Genomic DNA, 23,385 nt, shown 5'->3' on the forward strand with positions numbered 1-23,385 from the left:
CTGCTTTCCTCCCAAAGCTTCACTTAATCAATGACAAATAGCATGTTCATGATCTGAATAACATGGAATGTTCATTAAATATTCCTAAAAATGTTATTTATTGTACCTTTCATGGTGAGAGTCTACTAAACTGATCATTTCTGTTTGACCCATTAATGTTCTACTCTTACCAGAGGTGAGAGAAATGGCAAAGATTTGGAAGCACGTGAATTTGGTCACGTAAGGACTGTCCACCCACCCGTTTACTTACAGGCTCTCTGCCAGGGGTGGAGGGCCCAGCAGGAGTGAGAAGACCATCGTCTTTGCTCTAATGAAACCAGGATGGGAACAAGCTTTCTGAAAATGGTTCTAAAAGAAGCACCACGATGATGGAGCTGTTTGACCATTTTATTCTCTGGAGTGTCCCAAGCACTTTGAACAGTGCCTGGCCCATAGTTTCTCAACAAGTAATTGTCAAGGAAATAAAGAAAGCATTTGACCCACACCTGACCCCCAGCAGGTACTCATATGTTGTAGTGACATGGATGCCAGGTCCCTAGACTCTGCCGTGTCTGCTCTTGGGTCCTCTCCTCTCACAGGGCCAGAGGAGGGATAACTCCTTTGAAAGGAAGTCCTAAACGTACAGTCTCTTCACCGTATATGTAACAAGACAGACTTTCTCTGATAGAGTCGTGAGAGTCGGTCGGCTGCCTGGAGGCAAGGCTTCAGGTGAGACAGGGGATTGCTCTGCATCTATTTCCTCATCTCCCAAAATGGGAGTTGAGGGTAAGCTCTCGGATTCTTCCTAGCTCTAACAGTCTCCAATTGTAACTCTGTACAAATCTAGAAGGTTGAAAGGAGCATTGATTATTTATTTTAAGGAGGCCATCATACGAAATTACGAAAATGAACTGATATGTTATGGAGTGGCATAAAAATATGTCAATTATAACATTACAAAAAAACAGCAGAAAATAGACAAGTTCCTAAAATATGGAAAAACAGAAAAAGATGTTAACTAATATGAATTTTCAGAATAATTCTATAAACCTGATGAGATTAAAAAGCAATAATACACATGGAAACTATCTATAAAGGTAATTAAAAACAAATTGCGGACACACCCAACATTCTGTTAGATTTGTCTAGGCGAGAGAGGCTTAATACAGCTATGGTCACCATATTTGCTAAACCAGAAATTGGTCAACATGATCTGAAACCAGGATAAAAATACTTGGAATATAAACTTTACTTTAAAAAATCAAGACTATTTGGTTGGTATACACATAAATAAATTCTTCTATGTATAGGAAAAGTAAATTATGTAAAAGCCTACTGGGAAATGAAGGCATAAAAACCATGTTTCCTATTTTGATGTGCTGTGTTTTCACGTCAGCATTAATGAAGTAATTGGCCAGGCAGCCTGCAGGCTTCATCATATTCAGCCACTAGAGCCAGCAGTTAGGCCTTCCAGGAGCCTGCTGTATGAAGAAAGGTCAGAACCTTCTGGGGAATGCATGAGAGCTCATCTTCACACCAGGGGACGCTGTGTTTGTGTAGGGCTCCAAGGAGGTAGGTCAGTTTCGAATGTTCAGAAAGGATGGCCTTGAGTCCGGCAGAGTATGTGCTGCTTAGACTTCTTTGGTTCCAAACGTTCTCTCCAGCCATTTAAACCAACGTCCTGGTGGAGGAGGTGGTTGGAAGAAGATGTGGGTTTGAAAGCTCTGTATGAGATTAGAGCACAAGGTGGTGCTGTCTCCATTCCTGTATAAACAAGGCCAGCTCAAGTAAGAATGAAGGGTGTCCTCCGGGAACACAGAACCTGGCAGCCAGAATGTAGCACGGTCTGGGCAGTACGAGACTGGTGGCAATGAAATCAAGACACAACTGAGGATGGCACCCATCAGGGAAAAGGGAAGAATGTCTGAGCTGCAGGAAGAGCAACAGAAAAGGCAGGGAAATGCAAGACTGTGTTAAGAGTGCCGGGGTGGCAGCCAAGAGAGGAATACCTCAGGGACCTTGGGACCCCTGTTCTGAGGATCCTGGGGTAGGCTGGGCTCCCATGAGTCTGTGAGTGAGGCCTAAGAGGACTCTTAAGTTCTGGCAACTTGTTCTCCACCTTTTGGCTCTCAGCATTGCAGACAAAGAGATGCTTTTAAAATAATAATCTCGGCTGGGCACGGTGGCTCATGCCAGTAATTTCAGCACTTTGGGAGGCCGAGGCAGTGGATCATGAGATCAGGAGATCAAGACCATCCTGGCCAAACACGGTGAAACCCGGTCTCCACTAAAAATACAAAAAGTTAGCCAGGTGTAGTGGCACACACCTGTAGTCCCAGCTACTTGGGAGGCTGAACCAGGAGAATCGCTTGAACCCAGGAGGCAGAGGTTGCAGTGAGCCGAGATTGCACCACTGCACTCCAGCCTGGGTGACAGAGTGAGACTCTGTCTCAAAAAATATATATATATTTATAGTATATATAATATATATGTTTATATAAAAGTATATATAGTATAAATGTATAAATATGTATTTATACATAAAATTATATATTATATTAATATTATATATAAAATGTCATATATAAAATTATATCATATATTTATATATAGAAATTACATCTATTATATATTACATATTATATTATATAACATATAATATGTATTTAATATATAATTTATATTATATATAAAGTATATATAATTATATATAATATATAATATAAAAAGATATAAAATATATATAAATATGCTTTACATATATATATGAAAGTCTCAAATCTTATCCTGTCACTCCTCTGTTTGGACATTTCTTTATTCCTATCTCACAAGAAACAAAAGCCAAGGCATTTACAGTGGTCTGCGAGGCCTATGTGATCTGCCCTCCTGCCTTTTCCTGCACGCACACATGCGCACACACAAGCTTGCTCACACACACCCCTCTCTGACTCCCAGATTCCTGGCTATTCCTGTTCCTACTTCTATTATAGTTCCTATTTGTGCCTACTTCGGTTTCAGGGACAGCAATTATGGCTTCTATGATGGCTTCTTCTCTCGTAGCTAAGGCGTGGTGGCAGGCGTCTGTAATCCCAGCTACTCAGGAGGCTGAGCTTCTTCTTGTAGCTGTTAGCATGTGAGCCTTCTGTTACAGACTGTGAATTAGATGAGAGTCAGGGCTAACTCACCTTTGCATCTTTCACAGCACCCTTGACTGCATCTGGCTTGTAGTAGTTGCTGAAGTTTTCTTAATACATGAGTTTCAAGAGGAAGCCATAAACCAAAAGACAGGGACAGAGTGCATTCACTATTTCTGAAAGTTTGATGTGCGTGGAATTTTTCGCATTGAATCCCACATTTACAGTCACTTTCTTAACACATTTAGAGACACTTCATTTTCATTTCTGATGGAGTTTCAGTTGGCAGAGGCTCCTAACACTTTTAAGCTTATCTGTCTCCCTTCCAATCTCATAAGTGGTTCATTATCCTTAAATTGCTTAAACATCTCTAGGACAGCCATGAGGTTTTCATAATGTGAGTAAATGGCAGTCAGTTGGAAGGCTCTCAGTTACCTGAAACCAAGCCCAGAATTTTGGAATAAGTAAAGCCCACCTCTGGAGGACAAACGGATATTTCAGAGGTCTTGCACCAAACCCAGCTACTTTATTTGAAGGTAAATGCAGAGGCCTTGTGCACAAATTACCCTTTCCTGTGTAACAAATCACCACCACCATGACCCATGACCCGTTCATTTGCTCATAATTCTGTGAATGAGCAAGAAGGACTGGACTCAGCCAAGCAGTTCTGCTGGTTTTGCCAGGGGTCATGCATGTGGCCTCAGTCATCTGGAGGCTCAGCTGGGGCTCGCTGGTATTAAATGTCCTCACTCACATGTGTGGTGGTGCTGGCTATTGGCTGGGACTCTCTTTGCCACGTGATTTCTTATCCTCCAGGAGGACAGCCCAAGCTTCTTCCCCAGGTAGTCTCAGCGTTCTGAGAAAAGAAGCTGTAAGACTCCCAGATGTCAGGGCTCAAAAGTTCCTTCTTAGGCTAAGCAAGTCATCTGATCAAGCCCAGAGTCAGAGTCAAGAAGACCACTCAGGGATGTGGACATTAGGAGGGAATGTGCGGAGGTTGTGGTGCAAATGATCCACCACATCCTTGCTCAGAGACCATGGATCGGTGTTTAGATATTTTTGAATAAAATTTTTATTTGACTTTTTAGCCCATGGGATATTATTCTAGTATAGTTAGTTAGAATTGTCAATAGACATTGGTTACTATAGGTGAGTATGCTAAAGGTAGTGACAGTAGCCAGTTGAAATCTTCAGAAATAAGAAAATAATTGAGGCAAATATAAACACCTAAACTGAGATCTCAAAAAGCCTCAAATCAGTTGTCATCTGCAGCACGTAGGTAGAAAAAAAATCACAATTGCCTCTGCAATATCCTTATGTCCTTATTAAAATGGGATATAACAAATGATGATTGTGGTGATACACTTTGACAAATCAGAACTAAGAAAGTAGAGTAGAACAGTACACATTTAAGAAAGGTATTTATTATAAGAGTTATTAAAAAAAGTTTGATCCTTTAAGGGACTGGCTTTATTCATACACAAATTAAGTCATGGAATTATGTATTCCCTCATGATCTGCAGAAATTGGGTACAAAAACAGCCTGCAATAACAGAGATTTTAATATAATTGTGTGTGTGTGTGTGTGAGAGAGAGAGAGAGAGAAAGAGAGAAAGGGAGAGAAAAAGAGGAAAGAGAGAGAGGGAGAGAAAGAGAGGAAGAGAAAGAGAGAGAGGGCGAGAAAGAGAGAAAGGGAGAGAAAGAGAGGGAGAGAAAGAGAAAGAGAGAGAAAGTGATGGAGGGGGAGAGAGAGAGAGAGAGAGAGAGAGAGAGACTGGATTCTATTATTTGCCCTCATCCAACTCCTATTTGAGAAGTAGGGCAGGGGCAAACGTTTTTATCTTTGGGAAGGAGAAGGCAGTGGGAAGTGAAGAGGAAGAGACCAGGAGCATAATGGAAGATAACCCTATTTCCATAGGTAAGAAGGACACGGACTTCCTGGTGTCCTCCCATTCCTACCTCCACGGATTGCTTAATATCCGTGAAGAAACGTGGACTCACCGCTGCAGCCTGGAGTCCCAGCTAACGACCTTGGTGGGATCCAGAAACAGCAATAAGGCCAGCGTAGTTGGGGCAGGATAAGCAAGCAGAGAGTGGTACTAGATGAGGCCAGAGAGGTGGGGAGTGTGTGGGGGAAGAGAAGATCTGAGGGCCTTGGAGATTTCTCCTGGGAGTAAGATGGGAACCGCTACAGCAGAGGAGGGACCTCACCTGACTTCCCTTCCGCTGCTGTGCTGACGAAAGGCTTGAGCAACAGGCAGCCAAAGAAAAAAACCACGATCCTAGTAACTCAGTGTTTCTCTTCATCAGTCTTCACAAAAAGAACTGTGAAAACTCGAATTCCTTGGGATTCCTAATATAATAATGATAATTATTTTTTCTCCAGCCAGCTACCGGACCCCAAACCATTCCCATTGATACGGATGCCAGAGCAGAATCGTGCCACCAGGTGGCGCCAAGATGCAACCGGGATGGAACCGATTTGGCTCTTGCCTCCCGACCGCCGAAGGGCCCTCAAGTCATTCACTGACCTCAGGACAACGTCACCCATACTTAACGCAACTGAAATTTCTGAATCTCATGTATGGCAAGTTTTACTGTATTGGTTTATTGTTTTAATCTTAATTTTAATTCATTTTATTTTCATAAATGGAAGTACACTTAACTCATTCTAGAAAAAGAGTTAATTTTGTAAATAAATGTTATGTTCATATAGTTTCAAGAAATTACTGTGGTTAAGGTGCAGTCAACCAAGAAATGGTTTACTTTCAAAAGGTCATACATACTGTTTTTAAATCTTTAACATCACATGCCCATCAAAGTAGGACATGATCTATTTTTCTCATAGCACTCATGGCAGACTCATATATTGTGATATAGAAATTTTATTTTAAACACAACAATAGTAAAAGGATATATGTATAAAAGTAAACCTTGCATTCTCAAGTCCTAAATCTCCATAGACCTGAAAACACAAATGTCAAACCAGAAGCTAATTTATTTAAAAAATAAGTGTTTGGGCCTGGCGCAGTGGCTCACGCCTGTAATACCAGCACTTTGGGAGGCTGAGGTGGGGGGATCACGAGGTCAGGAAATCGAGACCAGACTGGCTAACACGGTGAAACCCCGTCTCTACTGAAAAATACAAAAAATTAGCCGGGTGTGGTGGCACACGTCTGTAGTCCCAGCTACTCGGGAGGCTGAGGCAGGAGAATCCCTTGAACCCAGAAGGCGGAGGTTGCAGTGAGCCGAGATTGTGCCATTGCACTCCAGCCTGGGAGACAGAGCAAGACTCTGTCTCAAAAAAAAAAAAAAAAAAAAAAAAAGGGAAAGTATTTTTATCAGTAGATCTCACATCCCTTTTCAGTCTTCCTTTCCACACTTACAACCATGACCACTTGAAGTATACAATAAAAACTTCCCAGATGCACACCAACTGTGTCAATATTCTTTCTCTTATCATAGGCATGATCCACGTTTTGTTATAATCAGATTACTTAAGGCAACTGGCACTTTTTTTTGCTGTCTTCTTTTTAAGCTCTTATAAAATAAAACAGTCTTCAGTACTTTTATGCTGACCCTTCAGAATATCCTACTCTGGCCAGCTTTCAGTATCTGCTTTCTATACACACAGGTGTAAATGCACAAGAGTTCCTTACTGTCCTGGGTTGCTGTTAGAGATAAGAAACTTTAGTAACAATTTATGGCCCTAGGTACTATGATGCCTGAACTACATCTGGTCTACCCTGGGATCTGTTTGAACGCAGTGTTCTAAGGCAGTTAAATCAAACAATTATCATGTTTTAACTTGATTTAATAGCACACATTAAAATCCTACGGAATTAAATACATAAAATGAGCACAATTAGCCACAGCACAACTATAAATAAAGAGATTGCATGTGATTGTGTCAGGGTGAGCCACAGGACCCTGGGGGTGGCATCTCCAGTTGTGTTATGTGACAGCCAAAACCTGCTGCAGTAAAACATCTAGGAAAACATCTTGCTTATAGACTTGGAGCAGAATTCTGGTGACTCCACTGAATTATAAAAAGAATGGTAAAAAGTTTTAGATGAATTTTCTATAGTCCTGATAAATAACTGAAAATTATAATAAGATATATTTTGGTCTATTAAATATTAAATTAACCATAGAATAAAGTCCTTCTTATTCTAACATTTGGAGATCAAAAGCCCAGCAGCCAATTTCCCAGTCAAAAGGATCACTCACGAGACGCATAGCTGGAAAACAAAAATAAATTCAAGGGAAATACACAGTCCTTTCTCAGATGTGATCAAGGATCACCAGGCAATTGAGGGAATCTAGGGTTATGAAAGCAAAAGTATAAAACAGACAAAGGAAACAGTCCCTCCCCCCAAAATCCAAATGTTTAGATATCTACTTCCAGCATGACACCATGAGGGGCTCTACAGACATGCTTCCCAGTGAAATTATAAAAACAAACAGTTAAGTGAGATGGAGATTTCATTCCAGGTGCGGTTAACAATACAGGACTATCTGGACCCTCAGCTCCTACATGTAGGACTATCTTCACAGAAGAAGTGGGCATTGGCAGGTCTCAGATCGTTTCTAGCTACTTGTTGATGAGGCCAAGTTCTAGGTGAATGCTAAAAAGTGGAGGTTCCCTTTTTCTGCCTAGTCCTCCATGATGGGATTGTGGCAGGCTGGGTCTCACTAATTCAGGCCTCCATAGCAACTGTTTCAGTATTGATGGAGTGGTTAAGTTAAATATTAAAAGCTAAACAAAAGCCACTGCCCTTATAGCAAGGCTGAAATATAACAAAAGCCCATCAAGAGTGTTGCCTAGTTCTTTCCTAGGCCTTAAAACATGACAAAATAACAAAGGAATTCTTTAACAGGACCCATTTAGGATTAAACAAGTTTTATTGGAGGGGTCTGAAGAAACTCTCCAGGCTTCGACAAACAATTTTATTGGGGGTCTGAAGGAACTCCGCAAACCTCTGTGATTTAGCAGGAGACAAGATAAGGGTAATCACCCCAGCACCTGGACCCATTTAGATTAAGTAAATTTACTGAGGCTCCAGAGGAAGGTCTTCAGGACTCAAACCTTAGTTATAGATTAAAAGAAGTTAATCACTTACGTCTTTAGATGCATTCACACCTACACATAGACATGTAACTTAGAAGGTATATAAGCTCTGGAAAATTTTGTAATTTTGAGTTGGTCTGGTGATAATTTCCAGGCCTTCTCCCTGTAATGAGTTGCAGAAATAAAAACTCTCTTCCTCCCCAGTTCATCTGTATCTCCTCATTGGGCCATGAGAAATAGCAGCCCAACCCTCAATTTGGTCCAGGAACAGGATGGAGGCTCTACTTTGGGCAGGACACTGATGAGAATCCTAGGACCCTGATTGCCCTTGCTGTTGCTCAGATCCTAAAGTGGAGGTTAAATTCAGAAGTATGTCATTGTTTCCACCCTCAGAACCTTGATTAAGAGACTTTGCTGGTGGATAGAAGAAAAGAACAGAAAACAGAAATCTCTTAAATTACTTCTTAAAGAAATTGACTTCATTTGCAACAGAGTCAGGAAAAGTTCAGGCCTAAGGGCACAATCAAAACCAGTTGATATTGTGGTGAAAGACAACTTCAGGCTTACCAGTTTGCCAGAGAGGTCCAAGGAAGGAGACAGCTGGGAGGAACCCTCTGGGGGTCCACATGAATCTCAAATGTTGACCTGAAAACTACTCAGAAGAGCCACAATAGATTGAATAGTCTGCAGAACAAGTTATGCCCCCAGGACATAACCAGTTTGTACTTAGTGGAGTTTAATAGCTAGGTGTGACCAGGGCAAGAAAAAGTCAAAGACAGCTTTGCCAACACCACTATCATCCTAAGGTGACTCAGGGTATATCCAAGGCCTTACCACCAAAGAATAACATCAGAAACTTCAGGCAAGGGAACTATAATGAGAGGGAAGTGGAGGAAAATAAACTTTACAAAAATCATCCAAACAGTGACAAAAGTAGTCAGTAAGCAAAGAGCAATTACGAGTCCTAGGGATGGGGAGAAGTACTGAGAGTTAAAACAATATGTTCTCTACAGTGGGGTTTTAGGTAACATTTTTGTCTAGTATCCAACAAAAAATATTGTGAGACATATAAGAAACAGGAAATTGTGACCCATACCTCCGAAAAATAGGCAACAGAAACTGACTGTGAGAGTGACCAGATGTCATATTTAAAAGGCAAAGTTTCAAGTAACTGTTATAAATATTTTCAAAAAAACTAAAAGAAACCATTCTTTAAAAGATAAAGGTACAATGACAATGTTGCACCAAATAGAGTATCACTAAAGAGACAAGTGTTATTTTTTTAAAAGCCAAACATAAATTCTGAAGCTGAAAAGTATAATAACCAAAAGAAAAATTTAGTAGAGGGGCTCAACAGTAGATTTAAACTGGCAGGAGAAAAATCAGCAAACTTGGGGATAGATGGACAAAGGTTATATAACCTGAAGAACAGAGAAATGAAAGAATAAAAAAATTAGCAGAGATTCAGAAAAGTTGTGACACTACTAAGCACACAAATTACCAATATATACATAATGGGTAAACCAAAAGAAGAGAGAAAGGAGCAGAAAAAAATATTTGGAGAACTAATGCTTAAAACTGTCCAAATTTTGTAAAAAACAATAATCTACATATTCAGTAAACTCAACAAACTTCAAGTAGAATAACCAAAAAGAGATCGACAGACCCATGATAGTAAAATTCTAAAATCTTAAGACAAAGAGAAAATTTTAAAAGCAGATTCTCTTTTATCATTTAAAAGAGAATCTCAATAAGATTAACAGCTGACTTCTCAATAGAAACAACAGTAGCCAAGGGGCAGTGTGATAACATATTTTTAAAAACCTGTCAACAAAGAATCCTACAACCAGTTAAGATATCATTCAAAAAATCATGACTAAAAAGAAAAGACAAGACACCTTGAGATAAACAAAAACTGAGAATTTGTTGCTAGAAGACAAGACTTATGAGAAGTACTAAAAGGAATTCTTCAGGCTGAAAGCAAGTAACTCTAGATAGTAATTTGAGTTTACCTAAAAATACACGTACACAAAATGCCATTTAAAGTAATTATGTAATTATAAAGGACAGTAGAGATGTGTATTTTCTTTTCCCTTATTTTCTTAAGTAATGTAAAAAAAATTATATTAAAAAGTATAATGTATGTTGTGCCCTATAAGACATAGAAATAGAATATATTGCCAATAACAGCACAAGATGAAATGAGTAGGAGGAAAGCTATATTGGGATAAGGGGATTACTCCAGATTGTAACTCAAATACACAGGAAGAAATGGAGAGAAACAGAAATGATTAAAGGTGGGGAAGTGATTAAAAATAAATAGGGGTAGGGTCGGGCACAGTGGCTCATGCCTGTAATCCCAGCACTTTGGGAGGCCAAGGCAGGTGGATCGCCTGAGCTCAAGAGTTCAAGACCAGACTCAACAACGTGGTAAAACCCTGTCTCTACCAAAAATAAACATAAAAAATTAGCCAGGCATGGCAGCATGTATCTGTGGTTCCAGCTATTCAGGAGGCTGAGGTGATAGAATCACTTAAGCCTGGGAGGTGGAAGTTCCAGTGAGCTGAGATTGTGCTACTGCACTCCAGCCTGGGTGACAGAGTGAGACCCTGTCTCAAAATAAATAAATAAATAAATAGGAGTAACATTCCTATAGCTCACTGCAATTAAGTTAGCACAAATCTGATAGAAATGACAGAAGAAATAGAAAATTCAACAATAATAGTTAGAAACTTCAATACCTCATTTCCAATAGTAGAAAAGCAATGAGGAAAAAGATCAACAAAGAAATAGAAGACTTCAATAACACTAAAAACCAGCTAGACCTAACAGACATCTATAGGATACTCTCTACAACCGTAGGAGAATATGCTTTCTTCTCAAATGCACATGAAACATCTCCAGGACAGACCACATGCTAGGCCATAAAATAAACCTCGCTAAAGTTTAAAGTACTGAAATAACATTAAGTATGTTTTGTTATTGATTCCTAATTTCATTTCACTGGGATCTGTGATGGTTAATACTGTCAACTTGATTGGATTGAAGGATGCAATATTGATCTTGGGTGTATCTGTAAGGGTGTTGCCAAAGGAGATTGACATTTGAGTCAGTGAGCTGGGGAAGGCAGACCCACCCTTAATTCGACAGGCACCATCTAATCAGCAAATATAAAGAAGGCAGAAAAACATGAAGTGGTGAGATGGGCCTAGCCTCCCAGCCTACATCTTTCTCCCATGCTGGATGCTCCCTGCCCTCGAACGTCAGACTCCAGGTTCTTCAATTTTGGGACTCGGACTGGCTGTCCTTGCTCTTCAGCTTACAGACGGCCTATTGTGGGATCTTGTGATCATGTAAGTTGATACTTAAGTAAGTCCCTTATATCTATATCTATGTCTATATCTATATCATCTCCTATTAGTTCTGTCCCTCTAAGAGAACCCTGACTAATACATGATCTGAATTTAGGAATCAACAACAAAGACAATTTTGGGAAACTCATAAATATGTGTAAATTAAATAAGATAGTCTTAAATAACCAATGGATTAAAGAAGAAACCAAAGAGAAATTAGAAAATACTTTGAGATGAATGCAAATGAAGACACACTTTACAAAAACATGAAAAAAAGATGTGGAATGCAGCTAAAACAGTGCTTGGAGGAAAGTTTATAGTTATAAATGCCTGTATTAAGAAAGAAGACAGATATCAAATCAGAAATCTAATCTTCTACCATAAGACACTGAGAAAAGAACTAAACCTAAAAAACAAGGAGGAGGAAATAATAAAGATTACAGTAGAATTTACTGATATAGAGAACAGAAAAACAATAGAGAGAAATGGATGAAACCAAAAGCTATTCATTTGAAGAGAACAGTACAATTAACAAACTTTTAGTAGCTAGACTGACCAAGAAGAAAAAAAGAAAACTCAAATGATTAGAATAAGAAATGAAACAAGGAAATTAAGGCCAACTTTACAGAAATAAAAAGTATTATAAGGGAATACTAAGAACAACTGTATGCAAATAAATCAGATAACTTAGATGAAATGGACAAATTACCAGAAAGACGCAAACTACTGAAACTAACTGAAGAGAAATAGGCCATTTAAATAGATACATAATGAGTAAAGAGATTTTATTAGTCAAACAAACAAACAATAAACCAAAGAAACACACACACACACACACACACACACACAAAGATAAGGAACACTCCTCAAATCATTCTATGAGGCAGCATTACCCAGATAAGAAAACCAGACAAAGTCATTCACGAGAAAACTATAGAATGATACTTCTTACAAAAATGGGTGCAAAAATCCTCAACAAAATAATGCCATACAAAATCCAGGGGCTGGGCACAATGGCTCATGCCTATTATCCCAGCACTTTGGGAGGCTGAGGTGGGAGGATCATTTGAGGCCAGAAGTTCTGAGATCAGCTTGGGAAACAGAGTGAGACCCTGTCTCTAACAAAAGGTTAAAATTAGCTGAGCATGGTGGTGCATGCCTATAGTCTCAGTTACTCAGGAAGCTAAGGTGGGAGGCCTGCTTGTGCCTAGAAGGTTGAGGCTATAGTGAATCATGTTTGTGTCACTGCACTCCAGCCTGGGCAACAGATTGAGACCCTGTTTAACAGAAATAATAAAAAAAAGAAAAACAAAATTCAGGAACATTTATAAAGACAATTATACACCATAACTAAGTGAGACTGAGACTTATCATAGGAATACAAGGTTGGTTTAACATTCAGAAATTGGTATTGTGAATGAAATATAAAGCAAAACTCCTCAAAAAATCCACAGCAAACCAAAAAAATTTGACAATATATAACACCTTTTCATATTAAAGCGCTCAGCAAACCGAAGATTAGAAGTGAACTTTATCACCCTGATAAGGGTGTGTATGCAAACCCATAGCAAATATTATATTTAACAGTGAAAGAATGGATCCTTCCCACTCAGATCGGAAGAAAGACACATGGCCGGGTGAGGTGGCTCATACCTATAATCCCAGCACTTTGGGTAGCCGAGGCGGGTGGATCACCTGAAGTCAGGAGTTCGAGACCAGCCTGGCCAACATAGTGAAACCCCGTTTCTACTAAAAACACAAAAATTAGCTGGGCATGGTGGTGCACAACTGTAATTCCAGCTACTAGGAAGGCTGAGGCAGGAGAATTGCATCAACCTGGGAGATGGAGATTGCAGTGAGCCAAGATCACACCACTGTATTCCAGCCTGGGCAACAGAGTGAGACTCTGTCTCAAAAACAAAGAAAGACACAGATATCTGCTCTCATCATTTTCATTCAACATTAGACTGGAGGTTCTAGCCAAGGCAATTGAAACAGAAACAGAAATAAAAGGCATCCAAATTGGAAAGGAAGAAGTAAAACCATCTTTATTCACAGATACATAATCATATACACAGAAAATCCTAAGAAATTCACTAAACAGCTATTAGAATTAATAAATGACTTCAGTAAACTAGCAGGATAAAAAATCAATTGCATTTCTGTATACTTGGGATGACCAATCTGAAAATGAAATTAAGAAAACAGTTCCATTTACAATAGCATAAAAATAATAAAATACTGTGGAATAAATTCAACAAATGAAGTGCAAAAGTTACATTCTAAAAACTAAAATGCTGAAAGATATTAAATAAGATTTAAATGAATAAAAAAGGATACCATGTTACTAGATGAGAAAATTTAACATTGTTAAATGGCAATACTTCCCCAAATTAATCTGCCTCGTCAATGCAATTCCTACCAGAATTCTCACTGATGCTTTTATAGAAATCAATACACAGATTCTAAAATTCATATGGAATTACAAAGATCCCTGGATAGCCAAAACAATCTTCAAAAAGAAAAACAAAATAGAAGGAGTCACACTTTCTGATTTCAAAGCCTACTTGAAAAAAACAGCAATCAATACATTGGGTGCTGTCACAAGAATAAATATATAGATCAAGAAAATAGAGTTGAGAATTCAGACATAAACCCATACATCTATGGTTAACTGATTTTTGACAAGTTGCCAATACCATACAATTGAGAAACAGCAGTCTTTTCAACAAACGGTGCTGGCGCAACTGGGTATCCACACAAAAAAGGATGAGTTGGGCCCTCTCCTCACATCATACACAAAAATTAACTCAAAATGGATCAAAGACCTAAATATAAGGCCTAAGGCTACCAAACCGTTAGAAGAAAACACAAGGATAAATCTTCATGACCTCAGACTTGGCAATGGATTCTTAGATATGACATCAAAAGCATGAGTAGCAAAAGAAAAAACAGATGAATTGGATGAACCTTGAAAACATTATGCCAAGTCAAGGAAGATGTTCACAAAAGACCACATATTGTATGCTTTTACTTATATGAAATGTCCAGAATTGGCACATCTATAGACAGAAAGTAGATTAGTGGTTGCATAGTGCTGGGTGGAGTGGGGAATAGCAAGTAAAACTAGGGGTATGGTATTTCTTTTGAAGTTATTAAAGTGTCTAAAATTGACTGTGGTGATAGTTGCACAGATACCATGTAGTAATAAACACTGAGTTGTACATATTAAATAGATGAATTGTATGGTATGTGAGTTATACATATAAAACTATTAAAAACATGTTTCAAGATGTAGAAGAAAATTAAAAAATAAATTGATGCCATTATGCTCAAAGATATTTAAGAAATAAACTCTGAGATTAATTGATATTCTATCTTTAAAATAAGAGCATGATTTTATAAAAAAGAAAGGAAAAGGACATCTTAGAAAATAAAAACAAATCAATAAAGTGATTGAAGAGTAAATGAAAGGAACACTTCTAGAACCTTGGGCAAAATATAAAGGTAAGAAACCATAAACAAAAGCAAAAGAGACACTCAAATCAATTCAGGAGATTCTGGCTAATGCAGTAACCAAGAAAAATTTAATGAAGACTTAGAAGAACTAGAAAACAAGCTACAAAGTTACAGGACCATATAATTGTCAATATGGTAAATCCAAGAGTTCAGTAAGTTTTCTGAATACAAAAACAAGTATAAACACTCAGAAGCATTTCTGTGAGCTGGTAATATCCAATTATAAAATATTTTAAAAGAAGTCATCCACAATAGTAACAAAATCTAAAAGAATCTAAGAAGAAGCCTAGTAAAAGATGAGTAAAATCTCTATCAAATAACAAAATACAAAAATAGTATTGAGGGGTGTATTAGCTTGGGCTTCCCTAACAAAATACCACAGACTGAGTAGCCTAAACAATGGAAATGCATTTTCTCACATTTCTGGAGACTAGAAGTCCTGATCAAGGTGCCAGCAAATTTGGTTGCTGATGGGAATTCTCTTCCTAGCTTGTAGATGGCTGACTTCTTGCTGTGTCCTTAAATGATCTTTCCAATGTGCACACACACAGGAGAGGGAGAGAAAGAGAAGAGAGAGGAGAGAGGAGATAGAGAGAGAGCGAGAGTGAGCACACTCCCTGGTAACTCTTCTTTACAGGCCACTAATCCTATTGGATCAGGGCAGCACTCTTATGACATAAATTAACTTTAATTATTTACATATGTATTGGGGTGGGGGGTACAAATATTCAGTCCAGGATATTCCACCCCTAGCTCTTCCAGAATTCATGTCCTTCTTAAATGCAAAATTCCTTCATTTCAACCCAACAACCTCCAAAATATTAACTAATTTCAGCATCAACTCATCAACTCTAAAGTCTAAAGCCCAAAGTTTCATATAAATATGATCTAAATCAGATATATGTTGCGACTCAAGGTGAAATCATGCTGAGGCGAATTCCTATCCATTTGTGAACCTGTGGAACAAGACAAGTTTATGTGTGTCAAAAATGCAATGAAGAAACAAGCACAGGATAGACATTCCCATTCCAAAAGAGAGAAATAGAAAAGAAGGGAGGGATGATGGGTCCCAAGCAAGTTGAGGACCTATCAAGGCAAGTTACATTAAATCGTAGGGCTCAGGAACAATCCTCTTTGGCTCAATGCACTGCCTTCTGAACCCACTGGGTTCTACCTTTACCTTCTGGACCCACTGGGAAATTGCTCCTGCCTTTCAGACCCACTTGGGCAGTCATCCCACCCCTGAAGCTATGCCAGGTGGTCCCAACCCCAAGTTATTAGGTGGCATTGCTCCCAAGGCTCTAGGGAGCCTTACCTTCAAGGCTCCAGGTGGTGTGGCCTGGCCAGTGAAACCATGGTAGTGGCCCTAAACTTTGAAAATGAGGTAGAGGCAGTTTTGACTCATGATCCCATGGTGGAAGTGGTAGCCCTGATAATCTCTGGCTCATCTTCAGGTCATTCTTCTCTTTTCTTGCAGGATGAAGCGTGTTCACAACCAGACAGCTCTACTGTTTAACACTGTCCCTTTTGGTCCAAACTGACAGTGTTGTTGCCAGTATAATCTCATCTCTATCCCTGGCTTCTGCTGAGATGGCTCATTAACATCATGGATAACCTCTTTATGGAGCAATTGTCCAACCACATCTTTGCTGTTCTCTCCAGAATGTTTCCTCATTTTTCATAACAAAGAAATGCTGAGAAATTTCCAAATTTTTAAGTTCTGGTTTCTTTTTGCTTACCACTTATTTAAATTTATCTTTCTCCTCTCACATTTTACTATAAACACTAAGGAGAAACTAAGCTGCTCTTTCAACACTTTGTTTAGAAAATTCCTCAGCTAAGTATCCAACTTAGTTGCTTGCAAGTTCTACCTTCCACTAGAACACAATTCAGCCAAGTTCTTTGCCACTTTATAACAAGAATCATCTTCCCTCCAATTTCCGATAACTTGTTCCCCATTTCTGTCTGAGACCACCAGAATGGCTTCTATTGTCCATACTTATACCAACATTGTGTTCACGATTATTCACTTATTTTCTAAGAAGATGGAGGCTTTCTCTTCAGTTCTTTTCTTACCGTTCTGAGCCCTCACAAGAATCATCATTAACATCCATATTTCTACCAACAGTCCCTTCACAGTAATCTAATGTTATACTAGCAAGGTCCTCAAAACTCCTTCAACCACCCCATCTCCACCAAAATCTATATTAGTCAGAGTTTTCCAGAGTAACAGAACCTGTGTGTGTGTGTGTGTGTGTGTGTGTGTGTATGTGTATGATTTCTTATAAGAAATTGACTCACATGATTATAGTGGCTGACAAGTCCCAAAATCTTCAGCTGACAAGCTGGAGACCCTGGACAGCTGATGGTATAGTTCTATTATAGTTCAAAGGCCAGTAGGTTCATGACCCAGGAAGAACCAATGATTCAATTTTTATCTGAAGGCAGGAAGAAAGCTGTTATCCCAGCTGAAGCAGTCAGGCAAGAGGAATTCCCTCTTCCTTGTAAAAGGGCCAGTCTTCTTTCTATTCAGCTTTCAACTGATTTCACGGGGTCCACCCACATTGAATAAAGCAATCTTCTTTACTCAATCTACTATTATTTTACTCAGTCAAATGATAATCTCATCCAAAAGCACACTCAGAGACACACTCAGAATAATGTTTGAGCAAATATCCAGGCAACCTGTGGCCCAGTCATGTTGACTCATATAATTAACAATCACAAGGGACATAAAAGAGGAAGTGAATAAATGGAGAGACATATCATGTTTACATATTAGATAACTCATTATGATACTTTTGTTGACTTTTCCCTTAGAAGAATATGAAAAAGTAAGCTAAGCTTAATCAAAATCTCAAAAAGGGTTTCTACAAAACTTGACAAGATCACTTTAAAATTAATATAAAAGAACTATGGACAAGTACATTTGACATGACTAAGAAGAAAGCCACATAGAGGATTTGACCTGTCAGGGAGTGAGATTTATAGTACAGTTAGAGTAACTAAGGTTGTGTGGCACTTAATTACAGGGAGATTCAGTGGATGAAAAAGAAACAAACTTACGTGTATGTGAAGTTCTGAAAACTGACAAGATGCACTGCAGTTGATGAGATTACTTAATACTGAAAAAAAACTAGAATTAGAAGTCTACTTCATATTAGAATTGGAGGTCTACTATCATTACAGACAAATTTCAAGGATTAAAAAACTAAATGCATAAAAGAAATGTTTAAAATTTTCAAAATATGTAGAAGACTATCTTTATAATCTCAGACTACAGAAGTACTTCTTAGACAAGAAGCATGTTGTATATATGAAAAAGTATAAACCATGAGTAAAATTATTCATAAATATTAACTTGCACAAACAAAAAAGACCTCATAAACAAAGTGCAAATAAAACCACAGCAAGGGAGAAGATTTTGCAATGCAGATAATTGACAAAGTATCCAGACTATATAAAGAATTACAAACGAGCAGCAATTTAGCAAAGAGGAGACTTGAATATGAAAATATGGTCACCCTCACTAGTAAGCAGAAAATTACTCAATACAACCATAAAAAGATACCATCCATTTCATAAGCATTAGATTGAAAAAGTATTTAAAATCTTTAATAGCAGGTGTTAGTAAGAATATAGAGTAGTGAGCCTTTAAACACTGCTTACACATTTCTAGAATAAATTTAATTTGGTGTAACACGCTCTTAAAAGCCAAATATGCTCATAACTCTGACCTCACAATTTTACTTTGCTGTACACACTCTAGAGAAACTCTGTTATACATGCACAAAGAAAGCTACACAAAATGTTTCCTGCAGTGCTGTTTTAAGTAGCAAAATGCAGGAAATAAACTAAATGTCCATCAACAGGTAAAGGATAAACATAGCATATTATTCAGCTACAATGGAGTATTGTAGTTGAATATTAGCATATCTATGTATTAACATGAATAAATATAATAAATAGTAGTTGAACAAGGATATTGCTAAATGGTAGTCCAGTTCTGTGGCACTAATATAAATTTTGAAAAATACACAAAAATATATAATTTAAATGGATCCACAGATATGCAGTAAAGCATAAAAATATGCATGGAAATGATAAACACACAATTTGCAATAGTAATTCCCCCTGAGGATGCAGAAGGTCACAATTGTATCTGTAATATTCTATTTCTTAAAAAAAAAAAAAAAACCTTAAAATGAACATGGCACAATAATAGGTTTTGATTAAGCTAGGTGGTAGATACTTGTGCATGTAATACGTTATTGTGCACTCTTCTTTGTATCTTATTCTGGGTATACAGCACATGGTTACAAGTGCAAGTTCTAGAGCTAGACTGTCTGGTTGAGAATCCTGGTTCTTGCACTTCATAGCTGTGTGACCTTAGGCAAGTTACTTAAGGTTACTGTTCTTCAGTTTCTTCACGTGCAAAGCAAGGACTATACAGAGTAATACACCTACTTCAGAGCACTATTGTGAACTTTAAATGATTGCTATAGCTATCATATAGCAAGACCTCCATAAACATTAGCTATAATTATAAGATTTAAACTATATTGAAAATGTTAACTAAGAAACACAAGCTGGAGCACGGTAAATACAATCTGATTCCATTTGTGAAAACTTTATTATAAAAATATACTCCTAAGATAAATATAGGAAACACAAACTGTGAGGTTACACACCTTTTAGTACACGGGTTATGTCTGGAGAGGGAGAGGAGAATGAGTTCTAGAAGGCTGGCAACCAGCATTTCAGCTATAGGAGACACATACAAAACCCCTTCTACTGACAGGTGCTATTTAAATGCTTTACATGTGTTAATTCACTTAACTCTCATAGCAATCTTGAAGAATAGGGAGACTTACTCAAGGCTACTCATGAATAAAGATTTTAAAATGCAGATAACTGGGAATAGATTTAATATTCAGAATATATAGAGAATTGCAAATCAGGATTTGAACTTAACCAGTCGGCCTCCAGAGACTGAACTCTGACTCTCTAGGTGCCTCCTAAATAAGTAAATGCTTCATTTAGAAAAACATAGGATGACTACCACCCATATGACCAACACAGGATTGGAAATCAGAACTTACGAAGAGCTGTGACAAATTTATGATAAATAACCCAACTGAAAAAATGGGCAAAGGGAATGCACAGGAAACTCTACGATGAGGAAACATTAATGACTAAAAAATGTATTGGTGATCTAGGAATGCAAATTGAAGCAATAAAAACAAATAATTTTATACCCTTGAAATTGACCACAAATTGAAAATCTGATGATAACAAATGTCAACCTTGTAGAACAGCAGGACTTCTCATACATCTGGTGGATGTGTAAACTGGCAAGGCTACTCTACACAACAATTTGGCAATATCTAGAAAAGTCAAAGGTACATATTTCTTTCAACGGGACAGTTCTCCACTTAGCTCCCTTTACTACAAAATCTTGAGAGCAGACAAAGACAAGAATACTCTAAAACTTTGTTAGTAACAGGGAAAAGCTTTTAAAATTTCAAGTATCAATCTAGCCCATTTTGTGTTGCTATAACGGAATCCCTGAGACTGGGTAATTTACAAAGAAAAGAGGTGTATTTGGTTCACAGTTTGGCAGGCTGGGAAGTTCAAGGGCATGGCACTGACTTGTGGAAAGGGCTTTCCTGCTTGAGCAGGGCATGGAAGAAGGTCAAAGGTGAAGCGGACACATGCAAGGGTGCCAAACACTATATTGCAGAAACGAATCCATTCCCAAAAGAACTCAAGAGAGTCTCTTGAGAGTGAGAACTCACTATGAGAAGTTCACCAAGCCACTCATGAGGGTGGAGCCCCCATGACATAAAAGCTTCCCATTAGGCCCTACCCAGTAAAGGTTCTACTTCTCAACATTGTTACAATGGCAACTAAATTTCAAGTTTTGGGAGAGACAAAGCACATGCAAACCATAGCACCATGAAAAAAAGACTAGGAAAAGTATGATATAATATAATTATGTACCATACAAAAGTGAAAGTAATTGAGCTCATGTTGCTAGTTTATAAATATAAAAGCCAATATTGAGTAAATAAAGCCAATTTCATAATTCTATGTATAGACTAATACAAACTACATAACAGAGTTTGAACACCAGCAAAATAATTTTACATAGTTTACAATTACATTTATCTACTGATGTCATAAACATCATTCTCAAAGGGTCCTGGAGACCTTTTCAGAGATTCTGTGAGGTCAAAAGTAATTTCATAATAATACTAATTTTTTTCCTTTACTCTTATATTCTCATGAGTGTACCAGAGTTTTCCATAGGCTGCATAACATGTAACACCACAACAGTTGAATGTGGAAGCAGATATGAGAATCCTGCTGTCTTTGAGCATGCCAGACATTAAAGAAATTTGCAGAGTGTAAAACAATGCTACTCTTCTTTAACTTTAGAAAATATATTTACTTTTCATAAAAATGTATTATTTATACCAATGTATGAGTTTAATATAATTTTAAATTAATTAAAGGATGTTTCTAAAATGTCTTAGCCTTTATTTCAAACACTGTAAATAATGATAGTTATAATCAGCATAACAGAAACAATGCTAAGGTCTTGCATAGTTTTTAAGAATGTGAAGGGATTCTGAGATTAACATGTTCGACAACTGCTGGTGTAAGAGCATACCTAGGAAAGATGAACATCAAGTGCAGGTCACTCTGAGGAGGAGGAGGAGAGACAAAGTGATGGGGTCTGGAGGTGGGGATGGGGGCTCAAATGTATCTGCCACATATTTTTCTTAAGAAACGGAAAGCAACATACAAAAAAAATTTTGCATTTAATACAATTAGATGGTGGTTACATCATACATTTGTACCTTTTGATGTAGTTAATTCATAATAAAAAGAAATAAAGTTATGATAAGCATATTACTTAGACTTATGGAAGTAATTAGCAGAACTACTAATAACCAAAATGGTTAAGAAGTTTTCAATGGGGTGTGAGACTAGAGGTTGGTGAGCGAAGGTGGAAGATGGCTGCTCGTCAAAGCAGGCTCTTCCACACCATTTCAGTTGTTACTAGGGGCACCTACTACGCTTCATAAAAATAGGATCTTCAACACAAGGAAAGAAAAAAAGGAAAAGATTATATGCAGTATGCTTAGAACTGTGCAGAACATACAGATGGAAATAAACTCTGGAAGGAAATGAAGTTATAAAATAATTGTGTCGGCTGGGTGCGGTGGCTCACGCCTGTAATCCCAGCACTTTGGGAGGCCGAGGTGGGTGGATCATGAGGTCAGGAGATCGACACCATCCTGGCTAACATGGTGAAACCCTGTCTCTACCAAAAATACAAAAAATTAGCTGGGCGTGGTGGCAGGCACCTGTAGTCCCAGTTATTCGGGAGGCTGAGGCAGGAGAATGGTGTGAACCTGGGAGGTGGAACTTGCAGTGAGCCAAGATTGCACCGCTGTACTCCAGCCTGGGACACAGAGCAAGACTCTGTCTTAAAAATACTAATACTAATACTAATACTACTACTACTAATAATAATTGTGTCAGGATGTTGTGATTATGGAACTTTCTTTCATTCCCATATCTTCTCTGGTTGTATTGCTTACACAGTCTAAAATTATTTTTTAAATTAGCAATGTATCAAAAAAGACAGGTGCATGCTATTTAACTGGTGTTGAAAAAAAACAAAAGAAAAAAGTATTTGTTTCCTCTTGGGGAAGATATTGATTATGGCTGTCACTTGGATTCTTTTTATTCTTTGGTTCTTTTTCCATCAGTATTTGCCAACCTTTCATATCCTAGAGACCATGATCATATAGTCTTTTTTAAACTTGAAATTGTAGGAGCCTTTCTTTAGAGACAGAATTAACTTTCCTGAATAATATAAAATTGGTACTGTATCATCAGAATGCACTAACCATACCCCTGTTTATTTCAGTGCTCTCACACAACTATGCTATATGAAATATTAATTCTGATACAAATGACTTGATAATGATCCACATGGAAGGTCCAATGGACTATTTATTATACTGTTTATTATGTACCATTGTTATGTACCATTTCCTCTGACTCTGTCATTGGCAGCTTGACTTCGGAGGAGAGAGTTGTCCAAGGCAACTTGACTTCGGAGGAGAGAGGCAGGGAGGCAACTTGACGTCAGGGGACAGTGACCTACCTTTACTGTCTAGCAGCAGGAGGAGGATTTACTGGACAGCTGGCCTACCTCTATGTACATGGGCCGCACTGAAGCCATAAGGGGGACATGCACATGCATAAAGATGGTGGCATGAGCTCAGAGGGCGTCACCCAGGACTCCTTG

At 38.1% G+C, this 23,385-nt stretch overlaps 1 protein-coding gene and 1 long non-coding RNA gene across 3 annotated transcripts in view; one reads left to right on the forward strand and one right to left on the reverse strand.

Moving 5' to 3' along the window:
- The window catches only part of LOC105464118 (solute carrier family 35 member F3), a 409,658-nt gene that overhangs the window by 250,555 nt on the left and 135,718 nt on the right, over positions 1 to 23,385 (reverse strand). The gene's annotated exons all lie outside the window — the stretch shown is intronic.
- On the forward strand, positions 937 to 16,673 carry LOC139357404 (uncharacterized). 2 transcript variants are annotated; one of them, XR_011610426.1, is made up of 3 exons: positions 937 to 1,076; positions 5,500 to 5,695; positions 16,534 to 16,673. It is a non-coding gene; the product is annotated as an uncharacterized lncRNA (long non-coding RNA). The 2 variants fall into 2 exon arrangements; XR_011610427.1 differs by lacking the exon at positions 937 to 1,076 and adding an exon at positions 1,447 to 1,551.

Source organism: Macaca nemestrina, chromosome 1, assembly GCF_043159975.1.
Source record: "Macaca nemestrina isolate mMacNem1 chromosome 1, mMacNem.hap1, whole genome shotgun sequence".
In the NCBI taxonomy this organism is placed as follows: domain Eukaryota; kingdom Metazoa; phylum Chordata; class Mammalia; order Primates; family Cercopithecidae; genus Macaca; species Macaca nemestrina.